This window comes from Halichoerus grypus, chromosome 8 (genome assembly GCF_964656455.1).
Source record: "Halichoerus grypus chromosome 8, mHalGry1.hap1.1, whole genome shotgun sequence".
NCBI classification, from domain to species: domain Eukaryota; kingdom Metazoa; phylum Chordata; class Mammalia; order Carnivora; family Phocidae; genus Halichoerus; species Halichoerus grypus.
Window position 1 is genome coordinate 10594263 of NC_135719.1, and position 21971 is coordinate 10616233.

The following is a 21971-nucleotide window of genomic DNA, read 5'->3' on the forward strand; positions in this document are numbered from 1 at the left end:
CATATATGGCAAACGTTGGAAAAATACTTCATGGCCTCATACTGGGTCACATTTACTTAGACGTGTTGCCTGATTCTGAGGTTCATAGCTATTCTCCTCCACAGCTGGCTGTCTCATTAAAGAGATTCTCTAGACTGGAAGAAAATAATAGCCTTCTAGAACCACTGAGCTATGCAGACTCTGTGATGAGTTGAAATAAAATATACCATCACAGGAATACTTAATAGTTATTGAATGCTATTGACACAAATGAATGATAGAATAGTAGAGCTAGCAGAAACCTTACAATGAATCACAGAATCAACTAAAATTTATTGAGTACCTATTATGTGCTACGCATTCTTCCACGCACAAGGGGTAGAAAAATGAATGAGCTATGCAGATTATTTGCCCTTGTGGAGTTTACATTCTAGTAGAGGAAACATATTAACAACTAAGTAAATAAGATAAATTATGCTGATTGTTAGTGTTATGATGGAAATAAACTAGGTGTATGACAGAGAGACACGGTGGCGGGTAGGAGATCTTCTTTAGGTAAGTGCCAGTCAGAGGAAGCTTCCATGCTCAATATCCTCCATTTGCTCCTACAGATTCTACTGTCTGCCCTTCCTCACAAGCTCTGAGGCCCTGGAGGTTGATCACTCAATTTTTATGATGCAGCAAATCCAATGATATCTGAAGTGTCTGGGGCAGACAGGGACGCATTAGGAAGGCCCTGGGGAACCTCAACAAGAAAATCACCATGCTGATCCATAGGGCTTGGGAGTGAGGCCACCGACATGGTACCATTTCCTTGGGGAACCTGCTGGTCAACTGGTAACAGCATGTGATAATCATATCCCACATAAATGCCCCCAGGGAGTATCCACACTGGAGGAAGCTATCAACAATTAGATAGACAAGATTATCTGTCCTATAGATGTCAGCCAGGCTCTTTTCCAATCTACGCTAGTGTTTGCTGCGAGAGCCACAAACAGAGTGGCCCTGATGGCAGAGATGGAGAAAACACATGGCTCAAAAGCCTGGACTTCCCCCTGATTCAGCCTCATTCAGCTAGCATCCCTGCTGAGAGCCCAGCCTCTCAATGGGAGAAGCCAACATTGAGTCCTTGACATGGGACCATTCCTTAGGGGGATCTGCCAGGTGGTATGATTATATAAGGCCTTTATATGGTGGAGAGAGTAACATTTTTTTTCACAGTAATAGATACATATTCCAGATATGGATTTGTTTTCCTTTCCTGCAGCAATTCTGCTGGCACTGCCCTTCAGGGAGTTCCATAACTACTTTTCCCTCTTGTTGGCATCCCTCACAGTGCCTATGCCGGCAAAAGAAGTGAGGCAGCGAGAACTTACAGTCAAGACATTGTGTTTGATCCTTAAAGGGATCAGTCCACATCACAACCCCATGATCTAGGTACTATTATTATCCACTGAAATGAAGATTGGGGAGTTTAAGAAACTTGCCCCAACTGGTCAGCCAGCTTATGGCAGGACTAGGACTAAACTCTAGGCTTTCTGGCCAAGTCTGTGTTTAAAAAACAAGCAAACCCACAAACATTGTACTTCTTTGGAGAAATGACTGCTTCCAGGGTTAGGGAAAGGAAAACACAAGATGAGCCAGAAACTTCTTAGAGTGTCAGAAAATAAGGAAATGCCTCTTCCCCAACCAAAAACCAAAAAACCAACAAACAAAAAAAAAAAAAAAAAAGAGAAGGAAGAGAAGGAGGGAAGGAAGGAGGGAGGGAGGGAAGAGGACAGGAGAGCTTGTCAAGAAAAATACAAGCCAACTTAAAAAGTTCTCAGTGGCCAAAGCTGCAACAATTTGAGTAACAAAATCAATAACAATAATGTTGGATTGTAACCCACAAAATAAAACAAAATTCCATGAATCCATACTGATACACAGTTGACCCTTGAACAAAGTGCTTTTGAACTGTGTAGGTCTAGTTATATGCGGATTTTTTCCAACAAATACAGTAAAGTCCTCTAAATGTGATTTTCTTAAATTACGTTCTTTTCTCTAGCTTACTTTATTTTAAGAATATAGTATATAACACACAAAATATGTCTTAATCGACTATGTTATTGGTAAGCCTTCTGGTCAACAGTAGGCTATTAGTTAAATTTTGGGAGAGTCAAAAGTTATATGTGGATTTTCAATTGTGCAGGTGGTTAACTCCCCAACCCCTGTGTTGTTCAAGGGTAAATAATTGATTGAATAAATAAATACATGGAGGAAAAGGGATAAATCTTTCTTACAGAAGAATTACAAACAATGTATGTAGATTCTCCCTCCCCTAGGAGGTGGGACTTCATCCCTCTCCCCTTAAGTCCAGGCTGTACTTAAAAAGTAGCTTATAGAAAGAGGAACACACTAACTTGACAAGTGGAAAAACCAAGGGACCAAGGTTAACATAACCAGTAATAAGTCACATTAATATCTTGTGTTGTCTGATACAGCGTAGTGAGAAGGGCACTGCAACTGTGTATTTTCCCCAAAAACTCTCAACCTCAGTCTAATCGTGAGAAAACATCAAACAAACCCAACCTGAGGGATATTCTGCAAAATAGCTGACCGGCACTCTTCAGAACTGTCAAGGTCATGGGGACACACAGAAAGATTGAGAAACTCTGGTGACATATGGCTAAGTGCACTGTGATGTCCTGAATTGGATACCGTAATAAAATAGGGCACTAAGTAGGAAAACTGGCAAAATAAAGTCTGTAGTTTAAAGTACCAAAGTGAACTTCTTAGTTTGGACAAATATAACATGGTTATGGGTGATATCAACATTAGGAAAAGCTGAGCCAAGGGTATATGGGAATTCTCTGTACCAACTCTGTAGCTTTTCTGTAAATCTAAAATTATTGCAAAGAAAAATGTTTTTGCAAAAATTAAGAAAGTACAAAAGACAAGACCACTGAACTAGATTACCTCTGAGTCATAGCATTTGACAGAATTTCCCTGGGTACTTTCCACTTGGGAATGTTTAGCCAGGGGCCAGAGAAAATTTGCCTCTCTGTTCCATTAATAGATAAAATAAAGAAAGGATAAAAAAAGAAACATAAAAAGTTGATTAAATTCTCCAGTTTATAAAAACTCTGAAGAGCCTGCACTATTAACAACTGTGCACAATTTAATAAATCCAGTGATGCTACCATCAGCTGCCAGTTCTGTTGTTGAAAATTTCTCTAAGTAGTCATAAAAACCACAGGTCTTACATCTTTTGCTAAAATATCCAACTTGACCAGGAAAATGTAGTGTACCACCCCTGGTGAGCGGTCACTGGGATAAATCATTTGAGACAACCAGAAGATCCATTATGCATTTGCCTGAAAAACTGGCCTCTTCGGTGAATATTTCTGATGCATTTCTCAGGTCTGTTTCCCCTGCAACTCACCATTCTGGTGAATCCGTAGAGATAGCGAATGGAGACAGCAAACAAAGGAGGTGAAATGTGATTACTGAGAAGTAAAATCAAAGGCGGTGTCTTCTCCAACTCAGGGGGACTTCCTTTCCTCACTAGTTGCAGTGGGACCCACACCTCTTCAAAGCAGTTGGCATGTAATAACTGCGTATTTATTAAACACCTGCCTCTGAAATTCAAAGAAATAACCCCCACCATGGGCCAGCACCGTGCAATCATTATTTTTCCTACCAACCCTACAAAACAGGCGTTATTATCATCACCGCTAGACGTGAAGAGGTTAAGACTCAGAATCATGAAGTCACTTTGTTAACTGGGCACTGAATCTAGATTCCCCTGGCTTCAGACGTCAAGCATGTCCCCAGACACAGCACTGCTTATTCACAGGGAGTAGATGGCCGCTAACACGCGCAACACTGCGCACAGCCTACACGCTGCAGCCCCGCACAACAAAGGAGAGCCCGAAGGTCAGGGTTCAAATAAATCTTTTTTTTTTTAAATGGGAGATCAGTTAAACCACATTTGGTGATTCCTTGACTCCAATCTTCTCTATTTTTTTTCTTTGAAAGGTATGTTCTCCATTCCATGTAAACATTGGAAGGAAGTGAGAATTCTCAACGGCAGAGGCACCTGTTCCAGATCGAGTCCGGGGAAATATCTTTTTAACTTTTTTCCTCCACTCAAGTCACAAGAACCTGCTTTCTTCTTTCCAAAAACAGTAACAACAACAAAACAGTATGTACGTTATATGAGAGAATAGTCTCTTGAGCAGACGCACGAACAGCAGGTTCAGTGCAAACCTACAGCAGCTTCTCCCAAAAGAAACATTAAATACATTTACAAAGGTGTAGGGAGAAGCTTGGTAAACAGAAGCCTGCACAGCAGAAAGCCTCGGAGCCACAACGTTATGAATACCTTCCAGAAATGAAAACAAAATTCGAACAGGCAGAGGGGGCACTGGGTGACCGAACTTCGACTCTATTTTTTATATATATATAAATATTTTGTATTTGTAGATGATATATAATATAAAAAGGCATACAATATAAAAAGACATATATATATATACATTTTTAAGAGATTTTATTTATTTATTTGAGAGAGAGAGAGCACAAGCAGGGGGAGATGCAGAGGGAGAGGGAGAAGCAGACTCCCTGCTGAGCAGGGAGCCTGATACCTGGCTCCATCCCAGGACCCTGGGATCATGACCAGAGCCGAAGGCAGATGCTTAACCAACTGAGCCACCCAGGCACTCCTATATATACATTTTTATATTTTGGATTTGTATATCTTTATCTCTATATATACATAAATATGGAATTATAGATAGGAAATATACAATTATATTTATGTATCATATATAATAAATTCAAAGTTTAAAATAAGACATGTTGTCTTAAATAATAATTTTTTTAAATGAATCCACAGTCTCACTTTTCTTTTTTGACTTGGAAGTCAGGGGTAGTTAATCAGATATAGGGGCAATCCCCTGATTGGATGAGGGTACCTCTTCAGGACAGTGGTATATAACTGGGTGGAAGTTCTGACTCCTTTGAGAATATGATGGAAGCTATAAAGCATCTTCTGTGAAAATTAATACATACCCATCTATATGGGTTTTCTTTCTGAGATGTCCATGGTCACCTGGTGACCATCCCTATGGAGATCCCAGGGGCCTCCCACACCTGCCATGTTCGCTAATTAAACTTAGAGAAAGAGATTCATAAGCCATCAGGATTTCTAAAAAATAGCCCATGAATCCTTTGTTAAAGGAGCTTTGAGTTTTATCTATGCACACATATGAGGTTGATTTCTCTGCCTTCTGATTTCTAGGTAATGTTCCAAGAACACACGCCCCAGAATACTGAAGTCAGGCAAACAATGAAAGACCAGAGCAGGAGACCAAGCACTCTTAGGCTTTGGTGCATTCGCAAAGGTTCCCAAAGCTTAGAATCTGATGAACATCAGCCAAACCTTGAAGGCCAAGTAGTCTGGTTCACAGAAACATGGCCAGGGGAGCCAGAATGTTGCCCTGGCCCTCTCCAGTTCCTCTCCAGGGCAGAATGGAAACAGGTGGAATATGGTGTTGGAGCTGGGATGTTGAAATCAATGTGCTGATCCCAAATAATGGAATGGAGTTGTATCATGTGCACATTTCATTTGCATTAACTCAACTGCATCAACAAGGAAATTAGGAGGAAAAAGCATAAGTAAGAGCAACAGAAAGAGTGAATAGCTTAAATAACGCAGGCTATGAGGCCAATCCATTCAATGAACACATGCCAAAAGGCAGTGGATGCAAGGCTGTTGGCAAAACAGAAGAGGAAGAACCTGTGAAGGATTTTAGGGATTTCTTGGCCACTGACAAGGAAGCAAGCCCATTGTTCACTAGACCAATGAGTGTTGAAGAAAGGCAAAGAGAAATTAGGGACCAAGGCCACAAAGAAACATTAGCCAGCACAGGATGAGATAAACATGTGGAATCATCTGCAGAAGATAGAAAAACTTAGATATCATGTTTGGTAGTGGAGGAGGATAGGCAATGAGTACCCTCTCTCATAGAAATGGACTATGCAATAGTCAGTCTTGGCAGAAAAATAAAAAGGAAAACAAAAGTATGTGTCAACAAAGAAGTATGGCCAGAGCCCTGGAGTCACTAGCTGCTGTGTTCTTGAGTCAGGCTGGTACATGGCTGGACTACACATTTGTTGGATGTTCCCAGGTTTTGTCACTGAGAGATATTTGAAGTACTGAGTAAATAGAATGGAGATGACGTCACACCTGACCTTGAGCAAGAGAAACGGAGCAGGGAAGTCACTGTCATGGGAAACACTAGACTGAGCCCCTCAGGTATCCATGAGTGTGTGAAAAGCACTTGGTCCATATGACCTCCTGCCCATTACCATCACTGACTGAGCCCCAGTGATGAAAGACTGGGGTCATAGCCCATGGGGGAAAAATTTAGGCCTGAACTAACATTTCATTTCTTAACTCTCCCCAGGAGTTACTTACCAGAGTGTTCCATGGGCCTCTGCACTTGTCATCCACAATTAAACCTCAAAGAAAGTCCATCCCACGAGAGTCACAGTACATGAAGTGGCCATTTCATGGACTCCCAGAGCAAGTGGAAATTACAGTGGCAAAGATCAAATGCAATTCAGGGGCATTTTCTAAAGGTGGGGAGGGGTAAAGAATCCCTCCTTATCGTTGTGACCTACCTTAGAGTTGGCAGAAATGCATCATATTGGCAGGTACATTTGTCTATAAAATTCTGTTATCACATCTGCAAAATTGCTAGAAAAAGTTATCACTCTCATTCATATGGTACTTTCCAGTTCACGATATGCCTTAATACATATTGTTTCATGCCATGGTTGGGGTGAGGAGCCTGAGGCTCAGGACATTTGGGGACTTGCCAAGGTCCAGACCTGGAATGGGGATGCCTGTTTGGTTGCAATAGTGAGAAACCCAATTGAGCCACTAATAATGTCTTATGCTGAGCTACAGAGGAAAAGAAATAACTGTTTGGTTGTCTCTTTTCTCAGGATAGCAACTCGCAAGATTCTAAAAAACCAATGAGGCTCTTAGGGCACTGGCTTCTCAAATTCCATCACTAACGCAGGATGAGTGGATGCCCAATTTTACAGGCTTCCCTGGAAATAACGCTGGCTCTCCACTCTTGCCTATACCCTCACAATTCAGGGCTGTTGTTCTGTTATTTTAGATTCCCTTCCTCCCTATATTTATTATAAAGTCCTTCCAATTCTTAAGATTCTAACTATGTGTGAATGCAAATGCAGGAGGCATTTGTCATGCACATAACCTCTGCATGGCTATATCTTCCTCTGGACGATGTCACAAATGTGTGTTAGGCTTCCAGTACCTTTGTAACGAGAATTTTCTCATTATGGAAAACCAAACATGGCAGAAGATGACTTATTTTGCATGTAATTTAGGCAGCCTTTTATTTATCCTTGTATAATTGTAATAACGTCTCTGGAACTCAGTATTATATCCAAACCTCCAGATCCCTAATGCAGTTGAAAATAAAACAGAAGGAACAACTTCAATTTTAAAGAGGAAAACAACTGCTGAGCTCATAGAAGGTAATTATAACTCCAGGAAAGTCTCAAGAAGTTTCATGCACCAATGTTTCTCAAAATGGGCCCTCTTCTCCCTTCCGAATCAAACCTAAATCCAGTCTGCTCTCCGACAGCCAGAGAGAGGACAAATTTCTACCTGTGAATAAGGCTATCAGGGTGAAATTTTCAAAGTATTCATTTTTCACATGATGGAACATTAGGCACACATTCAAATGAAGTTTTCAAATCATTTGTAATGTCATGGGAAGCAAATGAAGATAGTAGACTATCTACGTTCTGTAATCTCATTGATACAAAAATATGTAATATAAAACATTTTAAGTGGCTGGGAAGAAGCACATGAAATGTTTATTATTAATGATCTTGGAGTTATGCAATGATGACTGACTCTTGTGTTCTTTTTTTCTTCTCTTAGGTTTCTACAGTGGTCATATATTGCTTTTTTTCTTTAAAAAAAGTATTTGTTCTTTAAGCAGCCCTTCCCATTTTAGAGCAATGATGTGTCAGTTGGCACTCCTGCGATGAACTATTTCCATAGTCAGCTCATCCTATGCTCAGATCTTACTCTAGATGCTCTACCAGCCCCTCTTCCTTTCCCACCCTGTGCGCTCTTCCTAGGCAGGCTTGTCAACTCCCAGGGCTTCTATTATAATCTGTATACTGATGACTTCCAAATGTATGTCCACATTCCAGAACTTTCCTCTGAACTCTAAATCTGTGCATGCAGTTGCCCATTTGGCACATCCACCATGATCACTCACTGGCAACTTAAACTCAGTGTGTGCAAATCAGAACTCAGAGCCCTTGCTCCATGCCAGCCCCCTTCCACTTTCCTGTGTCAGTGAGTGTTGCCACCATCTCCATCATTACGTAAGCCAGGAACCTGCCTTGCCATCTCCCTCTCCATCATACAGCATATATCAGATACATTAGCCAGTCCTAATGCTTCTTCTTACAAAATGTCTCTCAACCTATCTGCTTTGCTCTGTTTTTTAGGGCCATTCCACCGGGTGAAGGCGTCACCTCTCCCCTGGAGCACTGCAACATTTCCAAGTTGGTTTTTCTGTGTCTACTCTTGCCTTTTTCCAGTCAAATTTATCACTTTGAAAACACGAATTTGGTCATGTATTGCCCCAAACTTTAAATCTTTCAATCCTTCTCTCTTCTTTTAAGATGAGATGTAAAATGTTGGTCAAAGCCTACAGGACTCTCAACAATATACCACTTCATTTTTCATCATCTTCATCTGGTTCTGCCCTTCCCTTTGATTTCTGTGGTCTGACATTATGAGGGAAAACCCCACAGAATTTGAGAACGAGGCTTCACCTTTTATAAAAACTGCACTGCAGGAAAGAAGAAGGAGAAGTCTTACCTGCTAAGGGTCAGGGACAACCTCAACCTAGTTCCTTAACACATCAAAGTGACAGGCTTTCTTTTTGATCCGGGTACAACAAACAATCCCTCCAAGACTTGCCCTATAGTCAGTGAAGGAGAGGACCTTGTGATGCTCAGGTAGGGAAGAAGAGACAGGTGATGCTCACCAGGGAGTGAAAGGTGATCCTTGACGTAAGCTGTCAAACAGCAAAAGGCTATTTATATAGGGGCTCCGAGAACATGTATTTAAAGAAAGTATTTGTCCAGTACAGCACTTAGGATCCTTAAGGGATTACAGTATTTGTCCAGGAGAGTGAGGCATTTAAGCTCTGTACAGGATTCAAGATGTTTGCTCAAGGCAGTCAAACATTAAGGATCTCTTTGGTTGATATTTGCAGAGAATGAATCAAGAACATCTGTTCATCATGGAGAGGCTGATTTCCTCATCCTCAACAGCAACTTTCATTACGTGCCTTGAGGAAGGAAAAAAGTGCCCTTCCTGCTCAGCTCGATTTCACATACTGTCCACTCTATTTGAAACACTCTTCTCCTTCCCTCCTCCCCTTCTCCAGGATAATTCCTATTCTTCCTGGGGATCTCACTTCAACATCACTTCCTCTGTGACAGCTGCCCTGCTTAACTGATCATCAGCTGTGAAATGATTAACTACTTCCCTGATTAACTCTTCTAGAGCTCCTGACATGTTGTTCAAGTAATTAATTAATTGACTGATTCGTGTTAGCATCTAAGCTCCAGAATATGACCATCAGACTCATCATCGTCACCCCCACTCTCAGCACGGGATCTTACACCTTTTAGAAATATTTGTTGAAAGAGTAAATTAATTCTTTGTGTCATTTAATATTCATTTACAAAATAGTAACTCCCTTGACACAAGGATGTTATCGTATTTCTCTTTGTACCTCCTCAAATGTGATTTACTTGGCCCACAGTAAATCTTCAATCAACATTTTTATACATACCTAAATAAGTAAATAAAAAGGGAGGCAAATACGTAATAGTTTCTTTTATCACACCCTTATGAGATATAGCAAAAATCTTAAATTTTTGGTTGCAGGATCCTTTCATTATTAAAATTTATTTAGGACTTCAAAGAGCTGTTTAGCTAATATGCACACACAGACACATTTACATATATACATATATATTTTCATATGTACATTTTATATATATACATATGTATATTTACCAACTAAGAATTAAAACTGAAAAACTTTTTAAAATATCAACTTCATAACTTATTAAAATAACAAACTCATTACATGTTAATAAAAATACCACATTTTTATGAAAAATATTGTATTTCCAAAACCAAAATAAAGATTTAGTTAGAAGAATGGCATTATTTTGCATTTAAAAAAATCTCTTTAATGTCCAGTTTAAAGAAGACAATTAGCAGAATTCTCGTACCTGCAGTCTGCTGCAATATGTTGGTTTGTTTGAAGCATACGAAGAAAATCTGGCACCGTATAGCTATGTAGTTGGGAGAGATTTTAATAGCCTTTTTCAATAATTGTGGATATTCTTCTTTACTACTACACTAACACTCAACAAGTGGCAATTTCTTAAATATTAGTTGCAATATAGAATTTGAAACATTATTAATGAACTTTTAAAATATACCGTTACATTAAAATCTGTCAATTTATTTTGTACTTTGAATAGATATTCAACTCATGCATGTCTTTGTAACATGGTGTAGCAATCATTTGGAAAATATTAATTCACTGAGTTATGCTGATCCTCTAAGTGTCCTATTTCATTATACAATATGCAAAATTACATAATTAACATCACCACCAATCTCATCAAAAAAGTTATTATTGGAAAGCTGTCAAGCTCATGAGGGCAAATACAAATTTTCCAGAAGTCTGATTTTCACCTGAAACCTTAAATTTCATTATTGGCAACAAAAATTCAGTTGTTTTACTTAACATATACTAAGCTTCATACATGTTTAGGAAAATGTATTCTAAATACCCAACTCCAGACAACCAGAGTTTATGTCAGTCATTGTTTCAAGCAAAACTGCCGTTTTATTTTATTTTTTTTAATGGCTACTTTAGCTCTTAACTTTGATAATTATACAAGTGCTTTCCCTCTAGAAAAGCATCGTGCTCTGTATGCAGCAGAAGTGTTTTTTGTGTGCTTGCCTTTTTACCATGCCATACTCGAGGGGGGAATTCAATAGCTGGCTCTTAAGAAGTGTCCACTGGCAATCAATATTCCATCCTGGAGTTCAGCCCTCATCCCCTGTTGACTTGGATGCAAAGTTATGCTTTCCAGTACCTCCATCTTCCAGACAATGCCATCAAATTCTACATCTATGAATTATACCTCTAAACCTAGGTGATAGTATAGGCATGCCTTGTTGTTCACAAGGGGGACTAGGCAAGAGATGCCAGTTAGGAAAGAACAAAACAAAACCAACTCAAATTCCAGGTCCTCTTGCTGGTGAGTGGGGCTATTCCTTCCATATTCATCAAGAGCACATGGAAGTAGGAAAAAGAAAGCTTAACAACCACCGCCAGGCTGTCTGAGGATCGGAGAGGATGATGCTGGTACAGAAGAGAAGTAATCAGAGAGCAAGAGTCTGGAGAGGAGGCTTGAAGATGGCACTGAGACTGGGGATCATTTCGTCCCCATTAAATAATTATAAGGGTTTCCAAAAACACTTACCTCATTGATGCAGTGATTTAGCCAAGAAGTACAAAACCACTGTGTTTAGGGAACAAGTAAATGGTTCAGGAAATTAATAATAGAGCAACCACCAGGAGCCACAGAGCCCCCTACGTCCCCAGAAAAGCAAAGTTTCTCCTCCTCATTCCTCCTCCATTGGTTGTCCTTTTCACTGCCAACAAGTGCTTGAAAACATTCCTGAGCATTTTGAGGTTAGGTTTTGGAGAGATGGTTAGCCTTGAAACATATTTTAGAAATTTGGTGTTTGCTATATATCTTCTCTGTTAATTAAACCTCTGTTAAGACTAGCTTCAAGGGGATAAACCGTGAGAAGGAGGGATGTCTTAGTCTTGGGGACCTAATGAAAGAGGCTACTCAAATGAAGATTCTTCCAACAACAGCATTTCTATGATTTTCTTTGTTTTACCAAGCCAAAGTAGAATTCAATGCAGCTCTGCATCCTTGGACAAGTTACTTAACCTCTCTGAGCCTGTTTTCTCCTTTGTAAAATAAGGATAATAATAGTATTCATTTACAAAGACAGGTATGAGGGTTAAGTAAGATATTGCACACGAGGTATTTAACATGTTTGGGACATACTAACACATAATAAATAGTGGCAGGGGTGACGGTGGTGGCAGTGGCCATGGCAGAAATGGTGGTGGTGGTGGTGGTGGTAGTGATTCTGGTGGTAATGAAGATCTTAGTGACGGCAGTGGGGGTGAGAGCAGTAGTGAAGGTGGTGGCAGCAGTCATGATGGCCATAACTGTTGTGATGATGGAGATGGTGATGGTGGTGGTAGTGGCAATGCTGGAAGTGGAGGGGGTCATGGGTGGTAGAAGTGCTGGTGGTGGTGGAGTTGATGGAAATGGAAATGGTGGTGATAGAGGTGATGATGGTGGGGGTTGAGGTGATGGAAGTGATGGTGGGGAAAGATGACAGTGATGGTGGTAGAGGTGGTGATGGAGGTGGAGGGGGTCGTGGTGGTGGTAGAAGTGCTGGTAGTGGTGGAGCTGATGGAAGTGGAAATGGTGGTGATAGAGGTGATGATGGTGGGGGTTGAGGTGATGGAAGTGATGGTGGGGAAAGATGACAGTGATGGTGGTAGAGGTGGTGATGGAGGTGGAGGGGGTCGTGGTGGTGGTAGAAGTGCTGGTAGTGGTGGAGCTGATGGAAGTGGAAATAGTGGTGATAGAGGTGATGATGGTGGGGGTTGAGGTGTTGGAGGTGATGGTGGGGAAAGATGGCAGTGATGGTGGTGGAGGTGATGGTGGAGGTGGTGATGGAGGTGAAGGTGATGGTAGTGGAGGTGGCATGATGGTGTAGGTGGTGGTAGAGGTGATAGAGGTGATGGTGGTGGAGGTGGAGGTGATGGTGGACGTGGAGGTAGTAGTAAAGATGATGGAGGAAGTGGTGGAGGCAATGGTTGTGGCTGCACTGTATTTAATTCTTAAAGCCAGGGTGGTTACCTCAGAGGGAATACAGCCCTAACTAGCTTGGTCATCAGAGTTGATCAGGTCTCTGCAAAGGCATTCTCTTAATACATGAGAAGTGTGGAAAACCATCTCTTCATGTAGGACTTTACTAGTTTTCTAGCCCTGCACCTGACATTATGTTCTCTACTCATGACCCTCCCTATGGCTGCAGAAAGTTGAGTAGAGGAACTAAGATCACTGAAGATGAAACCCGTTTACCGGAGGAGCTTAACTTGATAGAGGTTTAAAAGATCAATTTAAGTCTTTTTCCTTCTGCCCCTTCAAACCCATCTTTTTCTCCCATTCCTGGATAAAATCTCAAGACAGGATTTTCTGTTTTTAAATTATGTTTTTAGGGATGCCTGGATGATGCAATGGGTGAAGCATCTGACTCTTGTTTTTGGCTCAGGTCTGATCTCGGGGTCCTAAAATGGCACTTTGCATTGGGCTCCGCACTCAGTGGGAGTCTGGTTGAGATTCTCTCCCTCTCCCTCAGCTCCTTCCCCCCCACCCTGCTCTCTCTCTCTCTCTCTCGAATAAATTAAAAAAAAAATTTTTTTAAAGATTGATTTATTTATTTGAGGGGGAGAGAAGGGCAGAGGGAGAGGGACAAGCAGACTTCCTACTGAGTGCAGAGCCCCATGCCCCATGAGATCATGACCTGAGCCAAAACCAAGAGTTCAATGCTCAACTGACTGAGCCACCCAGGTGCCCCATAAATTGTTATTTTAGATAATAAATAATCCCTTGGTTTTGGCAACAAAATGTTGGATCCAATGTAATAATTACCTAATTTTAGTGGAGTAAAGTACAATAATCAAAACATTGTAAATTCCTCACCCAATGCAAGCTTATTTCGGGCTGAATGCCTGGTCTCCTCATTCTAGGCAGGGCCAAGAGGGTGGGCGGATTAGGGGAAAAGGGAAGCGTCTTCCACACTGATCAGTTGTCATCTGGGCCGGTCCGTCTGGATGGAAGGTGGATGGTACACATTTGCTGGGTTTGCCCTCGTAGGCACTTTTACAAGGTCCTTGCAGATTCACCACACTTACCATACGCACACGGTGCACGCACACACACACACACACAGTGTGCACATACACACCATCCTCATACACCACATGCACATACCACACACACACACTTACTGTACATACCACACCCACACATACACACCACACACAAATACCATACATATTACACACACCATGCCCACACTCAGGCACACCACACACACACCACATTCACATACCACATTCATACACCACACGCACATACCACACACCCCACACATCATACACACCACACACACCACACATTCACATAGCACACTGCACTCACACACACACACTCACCACACCACTGAGAGCAGCTCTCTCAGCACAGGCAAGACTTCTCTCCTCGGGCTCTGGACATCTGATGGCTCACCTCTCTTGTGGGATCATATTTTCCCTCCAGAATGTCTTCTTGGGTCCCTTCACCAAGTTCCCATCTGGTCCCTAGAGAACATTCACACCTTTGCTCTTTATAATAAGACGAATGCAGCATCGGTCACAACCACTCCTCTTTGGAGTCTCTTGATGATGAGAAGACACATGTTTCTGTGGGACCCAGATGCCAGTGGGCTCATGTGGACTCTCTGGGTGGGCCCATCACAGTGCTCTCACTGGACTTAGGGTGACCCAGAAGCCCCCTCCACCCACCCAGGGGACAGAGGGTGGAGCACAGCCCCTCCCTCCTCCCTTGAGCCTGGAAGTGCCTGCCCAGGGCCAAGCACCTATTGTGCTTTTCTAAGGCTTTAGGCCCTGCTAACAGCCTCAGACAGACTGAGTGACATTTTAATCCGCTCCTACGATAAGGTTGAAGTGCTGGCAAATAAGGATGGAACAACAACAACAAAATTATGAACATATTGGTCCAGGAAAACAAACACAAAGAGAAGACCATATTAATAAGAAAATACCCCACATTTGCTGAGCAAAGCTTTTCCATGTATTGTTATATACTTTTCAAAGACTAGGCAATGGGTACGGGGGTCGCAGTAATAACCTAACATTTGAATAATGTGGCAGAGTTTACAAAGAGCTTTCTCACATACTGTCCCATTGGGTTCTCGTAAGAAGCCTGCAAGGTTGGTGCTGTTCATCACATTTTACAGAAGAAGAGTCAGGGTCAGCAGTGGCAAAGGGAGTGAATCTTACAAGCTAACCCACATTAAGTGAGACCTGCTGCCTAGGATAGGGCTATCAAAGTATAGTCCAAGTGCAAGAAGTAGGAAATAAGCATTCAGGCACTCATCTAGCAATTTAATGTTGCCATAACATCTGAGTGTGTGATCAGTGGACTTGATTCATGGGGCAGGGTATGGACCACACCAGGTATTATCAAACTCACATGGTGAGTCTCATGTGGCATGAGCTGTGTACTAGTCATGGGCAGTAGGACTGCATTTCCAGTCTGCTACGAGTTGGAAATTAAAGAGAAAAAAAACCTGGCTCTTCACAATGGATAATTTGGAAAAATCATGCCCTACACAGAGTGGTGCGTATAGAAGCATCCAAAGCCCAGGCAATAATGCTGTGGTTGATTAATGATGTCTGCCATGAGCATGGAGGTGGGAGCCAGGGAGCCACACTATGCCCTTTCTGCTAGGTCATGGGGTCCTAGAATAGTAGAACACGCCTAGATTTTGAAAAGATACATATTTGCGGTAAAGGAAGCTAAATGTGACATTAATAAACCTGATTACAGAAACACCTTCTGTTTTCAAAATTTCAAAGACATTTCACACATACTACATCATTGATGCTTGGGTTGAGCCTGATAAGAAGACAAAGAAAAGAGTATTAATCCTGTGTTGCAGAGAGGAAAACTGTGAGCCAGAGTTTCTAAGTTCCTGCGCATAAGCACAGAGCTGGTCAGTGGCGGTGGGGGGACTGGAGCCCAGGACCCCAGCATATCACCACCTCAGACTGCCATCCTGCCCATGTGCCGTTGAAATAAAATGATGTACGGGAAAGCTCTCAGCACAACAAAAATGTCATATAATAGCAGTTTTGTTACAGAAAAGTTGAGATAATTTCATGGATGACATTCCAAGATGGCTTTTAGATTGACATCACAGAAGACAGGCTGCCCTGGTAATAAAAACAATTGCCATATTCAAACAAATGTCTTGGCTGGAGAGGAACGTGGGTCCAAGCTCGGGATGACAATTTCTCCCTTCATTTGATATCTCAGGCCTTGTTCCAGGTAGGGCCACTTGTGTGTTATTGTAAATAGGTCAGTGAAAATTTCCTTCTGTCCAACATACATCTATCAATCCTTTGCTGTGTGTTGGAGACTCTACTAGGCACTAAGGGTGCAGACAAGAACAGAAGTGAGAGATGCACAGGTGAATGTTTGCAGTTAGCTGTCTCACGTGTAATGCTAATAAATACGTAGGAGATTCAGAACTGCTTCCAAGGAGGGAGTGATTCATTCTACTGGTGGAGAGAATAAGGAAAACAGACTAGCAAAAGGATTCACAAAGGAGATGACCCCGCTGGTGGCATGTTTTGAAGGGTGGATAAGCAGACAATCCAAGAAAGGGCGTTCAGACAAAAGGAACAGCTTAGCAAAGGCACAGAGGCTCTAAAACCACATGATGGGCTTGGAGAAATACAGATAATTTTATGCATCATGTGCGTGTGCATGTGCGTGTGTGTTCATCATGGTAAAATATGTACAAAATATATACAACATAAAACTTGCCATTTAAAGTACACAGTCCAGTGACATTAAGCACATTCACACTGTTGGGCAGGCATCTGGAGATGGATGATTGGACACATCTGCTTTTTTCAAAGGACTGTAACCCGGGGGGAGGAAATCAAGATTCGACCTTCACCATGCAGTTTTTAAGAGACACTCATTTGAGGGCACGTTCTGCACGGAGCACTGGGTGTTATGCACAAACAATGAATCATGGAACACTATATCTAAAACTAATGATGTAATGTATGGGGATTAACATAACAATAAAAAATTTTTAAAAAAAGAGACACTCATTTGTTGTTTACATGAGAGGTAGACACTTTGCCTTATGGAAACTAACCCAACACTTAACCTGACAAAGACTTTAGTTTCTTCTTTGATAACGCGAGGATACTAACAGAACCTACTGCACTGGGTTGTTGTAAAGGCTCACCATGTAGAGTGGTTAGAACAGTGTTAGCACAGAGTAAATGCTTCCCATTTTATTGTTGTTGGTGATGATGATTGGTGGTGGTGATGGCGGTGGTGATGGTGATTTCCACTTGACTTGGCCCCTCACCCCCCACTGCCACACCCTGGCTTCTCACACCAAACATGGAATGAAAGTGCAATCATTTGATTGCGATATAACAGTGTGGAGTACAGAGTTTTTTTTTTTGTTTTTTTTGTTTTTTTTTAGATTTTATTTATTTATTTGAGAGAGGATGAGAGGAGAGAGAGAGCACATGAGAGGGGGGAGGGTCAGAGGGAGAAGCAGACTCCCTGCTGAGCAGGGAGCCCGATGCGGGACTCGATCCCGGGACTCCAGGATCATGACCTGAGCCGAAGGCAGTCGCTTAACCAACTGAGCCACCCAGGCGCCCTGGAGTACAGAGTATTGAGTGAAACCACTAAAGACTGCTGTGCTTGGTGTCTCGGGGGCAGGAGTGGATGAACTGCGGGCCAGAGGTTTTGGATGCTCTGAGCTCAGTGTCTTCTCTCGGAAACCACGCCAGCGCTGCCAAGCATTTCTGCAAATACAGTCGGTCCTCATTGTTCACAGATTCCAATTTGTGAATTCCCCTACTTGCTGAAATGTATTTGTAACTCAGAGTCAGTACTCATGGCACTTCCATGGTCATTTGCAGACATGCACGGAGCGGCAAAATATTCAAGTGGCCAAGGCACACAGCACTCCCAGCTGGGTTGAAACAAGGTGCCCTTCTGACTTCTCGTTTCAGCTCTCATTCTGTAAACAAGTGCCCTTTTCACGGTCTACTTAGTGCCACATTTTTCACATTTCTGTGCTTTTGTTTGGCGATGTTGCTGTTTAAAGTGGCCCTCAGGCATAGTGCTGAAGTGCTGTCTCAAACTCCGAAGTGCAAGAAGGCTGCAGTGTGCCCGACGGAGACAATAGGTGTGTTAAATAAGCTCTGTTCAGCCGTGAGTGATGGTGCTGTTGGCCGTGAGCTCCATGTTAACGAGTCAACAACATCTATTAAATGAGGTGTCTTTACACAGAAACAGATGGAAAAACAAGCTTATGGATTGATGGATTGATGAAAAGGTGGCCAGAGGCTCGCAGGAACCTAACCCCGCTCTTCCCTTAGAAACAATGGTTCAGAATTTGTTATTTCCGTGTTTGCGGGGACTTTTATGAACACAACTACCCCGAATAACAGGAATTGGCCGCACGAGGAAGAAAAGGGCCCAGGGAGGCCCACGGTGTGTAACCACATTGGTGGAGAGAAGAGTACAAGGACAATAAACCTCCTCTCGGGGGTCCTGGTGGAGGAAGAAAGGCCTCCTGCTCTTTTGTTTCCTGACTCAAGCAAGACAGGAGAGATTCCCACAGAGGCTTGGGCACAAGAAGTCTCCATAACTAGTAAAATAAAGGTTTCTGAGAACAGACTTTTGGGTTTGGGGTTGTGGTACTTGAACTTGCCTTTCCAGAAACCTGCCTGTGTAGACTCAAAATGGCTTAAATTCCAATTTCCCTTTCTCCTAGAACTGTAGTGTAACTGGAGAAATGAGTCCACTCCTTTCCTGGCCAGACCACCCCGTGTCTTTCCTTCTGAGTAGTACTCAGAGAGATATGAAAATGTCCCAACGATGACTGCTTTGTATCTGTCCTGGCAGATGAGGACATCCACCTCTGGGATTATACCAAGCCCTACCCAGATCCAAAGTAATGAGATCCTGAGTTTGCACAATTAAAAAACGTGTTGCTCCCCTCGCCTCCGTGGGTCACATCTAGAGGTAAGTAGGAGGCATCTGGTATCACGGTGACACTCTGGAGGGGATGCCAGGAGCTGAAATGCCTAGCGGAGGTGGTGCTGAGGGAGCTGAGGACAGACACCTCGTTGCTCATCATCTATCTGCAAAGCCACTATGCAGAGGTGACACGGGGGTGATGCTAACTACCTGGTGCGTTGGAGGAGAGAGCCTTTGAACCGCTCTGGGCTGTACTTCCCTAGGGGCTCACCGGCTCTTCTCTCTCCTTCCCTCATCTCTTTCCTTCCTCCTCTTCTTTCTCTGCACCCTTCCTCCCTGTCATCTCTCCATCTGGATCAGCTCAAATGCTCTTTCATACTAATCAATATCACGCCCTTGTTCGTGGTGAATGGAACTTAGAGACGGATGTCTTGGGTCTGAGCCTTTCTTTGTCACTCATCAATTGCATACACTTGGTCAGCTCCTTCATCAAGTATTGCGTGTCTACTTGGTTCCAGGCACCACTCTGGGCCCTTGGGCTAGTTCGGGAAATAAACAGAATAGGCAGCTATCCTCATGAAGCTCAGAATCTAGCAGGCATAGAAAGACAATAAATGGTAAATGCAGTAATCATGTAAGTTAGGAAATGATAAATACTAGGGGAGAGAAAACATGGAACAAGATTAAGAGGATGCACACAGTGGTATAAGGGAAGACCACAAGTGGTTAACCTCTCCACAACTCTGCATGCTCCACAGGTAGATATGGGCGATACCCCATAGCTCTCCTCCCCAGGATGCAGTGAGGTGAAAGGAACATATAAATCATAAACCATTAGATGAACATTTACTGTTTGAAGAAGAATCTTCTCATCTGCATGACCCGAAGTTTAAAATAAACTCCTCATTTGGACATGAAACTGATACGGGAGGGAAATTCACATGTGTTGAGCGCCTACCTTGTACCATTTACTGTGTCAGCTCTCTTCTCCAGAGACCTCCTCTTGTCTCCAAGCTGAGCATCATTATCCCAGTTTTGTGGCGGAGAAAAGCAAGGCTCAGAAGTGAAGTAACCCGCCCAAGGTCAGGGCACAGAACTGGGGGAAATCCAGAGCTGGGTTGAGGATCCAATTCTGCCACTCCGAGACTCTTTCCCCAGGGGATCCAAAGCGTTAACCCGGCTAGATGACCTCTAAAATTCCTCCAATTCCAAGAGTGCTTGGCGTCTCAGTGATTACTCTTCTGGGTGAGGATAATTGGATGACCCAGAGAAAAACACGTCTCTGAAGGAAATGTGTCCCTTAGTTTCTAACAGGAAGGTCATTTCTCAGCAGTCCTGGCAGCATAGACCTCGGGGGAAGCTGCCATCAGCAGGCTGGTGGGGGAGGATAGATGGGGGGCTGCAGAAACTTGACTCAAGGGGCTTCCTCCACCTTGTGGGGTCCTTGCCCCAAGAAGAAAATAAAAGCATGAGGGATTTTGTTCATACCTACAAGCCTCCTAATAACAAAATAAGAAGGATGGGCCACAGCTGAAGAAGCAGCTTCTGACAGGGAGGTAATTATTGGAAGGCAGAAAGCTTCTTTCTTTAAAGACAGAGTACTGCATGCACAGTTGAAAGTACAAGGTGGCTTAGGAGAGAAAAAAAAAAAAAAAAAAATATATATATATATTTTTTTTTCTCCAAGTTCCAAGCTTGTGCACAGAAAGAATTGGCAGGCATATTAAATACTGCTCACCAAAAAGTTGACCAGGAAAAATGTTTTTTTCATGCCATTTTTCCCAGTGTTTGAGGTTTTGAGATATTAAATCACTTAATATTATAGATAACGTAGTGTTTTTTGGCCGTTATCTTGTGTCTGATCCCTGCCAGGTTATGAATAAAGATAGTCTGATTTACATATTTATTAGCTACATTTTACAAGAAAATAGCAGCCCTGCGTCTCCCATGGTCCATAATCTGCACTGACTGGGCAAGGACATTTAAAATAAGCCCCTGTCACAAATTCTCATTTTATACGTGTCATAGTAATAGCTGTGCATAAAATTATAATAGAGAGACCCTCCCAAGTCTGTGCTGAGTATCAAGTTTAAATGCGATGAGGTCATTTGATGAGTCTGTGACCCTTCTAATTAGGTAAGGGAGTTACTGATACCCCTGAATCCCCACCTTGGGAACACTGTGGCCTGGATCAGCTCACAGAACAAAGGTTCAGATTATGACACGCTCTGTCTGGAGGAATTGACACCAGTGCCCTTTGCAGAAAGGCCTCTCACCTCGAGGAGGCATTAAATGGAGTGCCCTGTGTCTGGGACCCTAACGTCTGCGATAGTTTGTCTAGAACCACTCGAACCACTTGAACAGCCCTACAGACTTCCAGTCATTCTCCTGGGAACACAGGCTCCTTCAACCAGAAAGCACTGACCACAATTAGTCTCTTAGTCCGATTTCCCTTATCTTGTAGAAAAATATGTGTATGTAAAATTTTAACAAGGATTTCTCTTCTCAGACATGGAAGCACCTGCCAAGTAGAAATGATTTGGCAAGGAAGTACAGGCATCTTGATTGAAGAAGGGTCTGTGAAGGTAGAGCTGGGCTGGTCCACTGAGACCTGTGGTATCTTTTTTATTTCCTACAGCAGAGATGCTCACCCATGTTGGGGGTTGAGGAACACCCCCCCGCAGGTGGGCACAGGAGAAAAAGATTGTGAATGAATCCACATTTTCATTTTCTGACTACACCTTTGGGTTTAATAAAATTTGTAACTACTGACGTCATCAAACAATGATTCAATATTATGTTAGGGACATGGTCTACGCTGGACCCACATTTACTATGAAAAAGGAAATCTCTTTAAGATGCTGCTGCCTAACTGTTAATCCAACCTCTTGCTTACTTCCTGGTCATGGGAAGGACTATAAAACAACACGGACATTTGG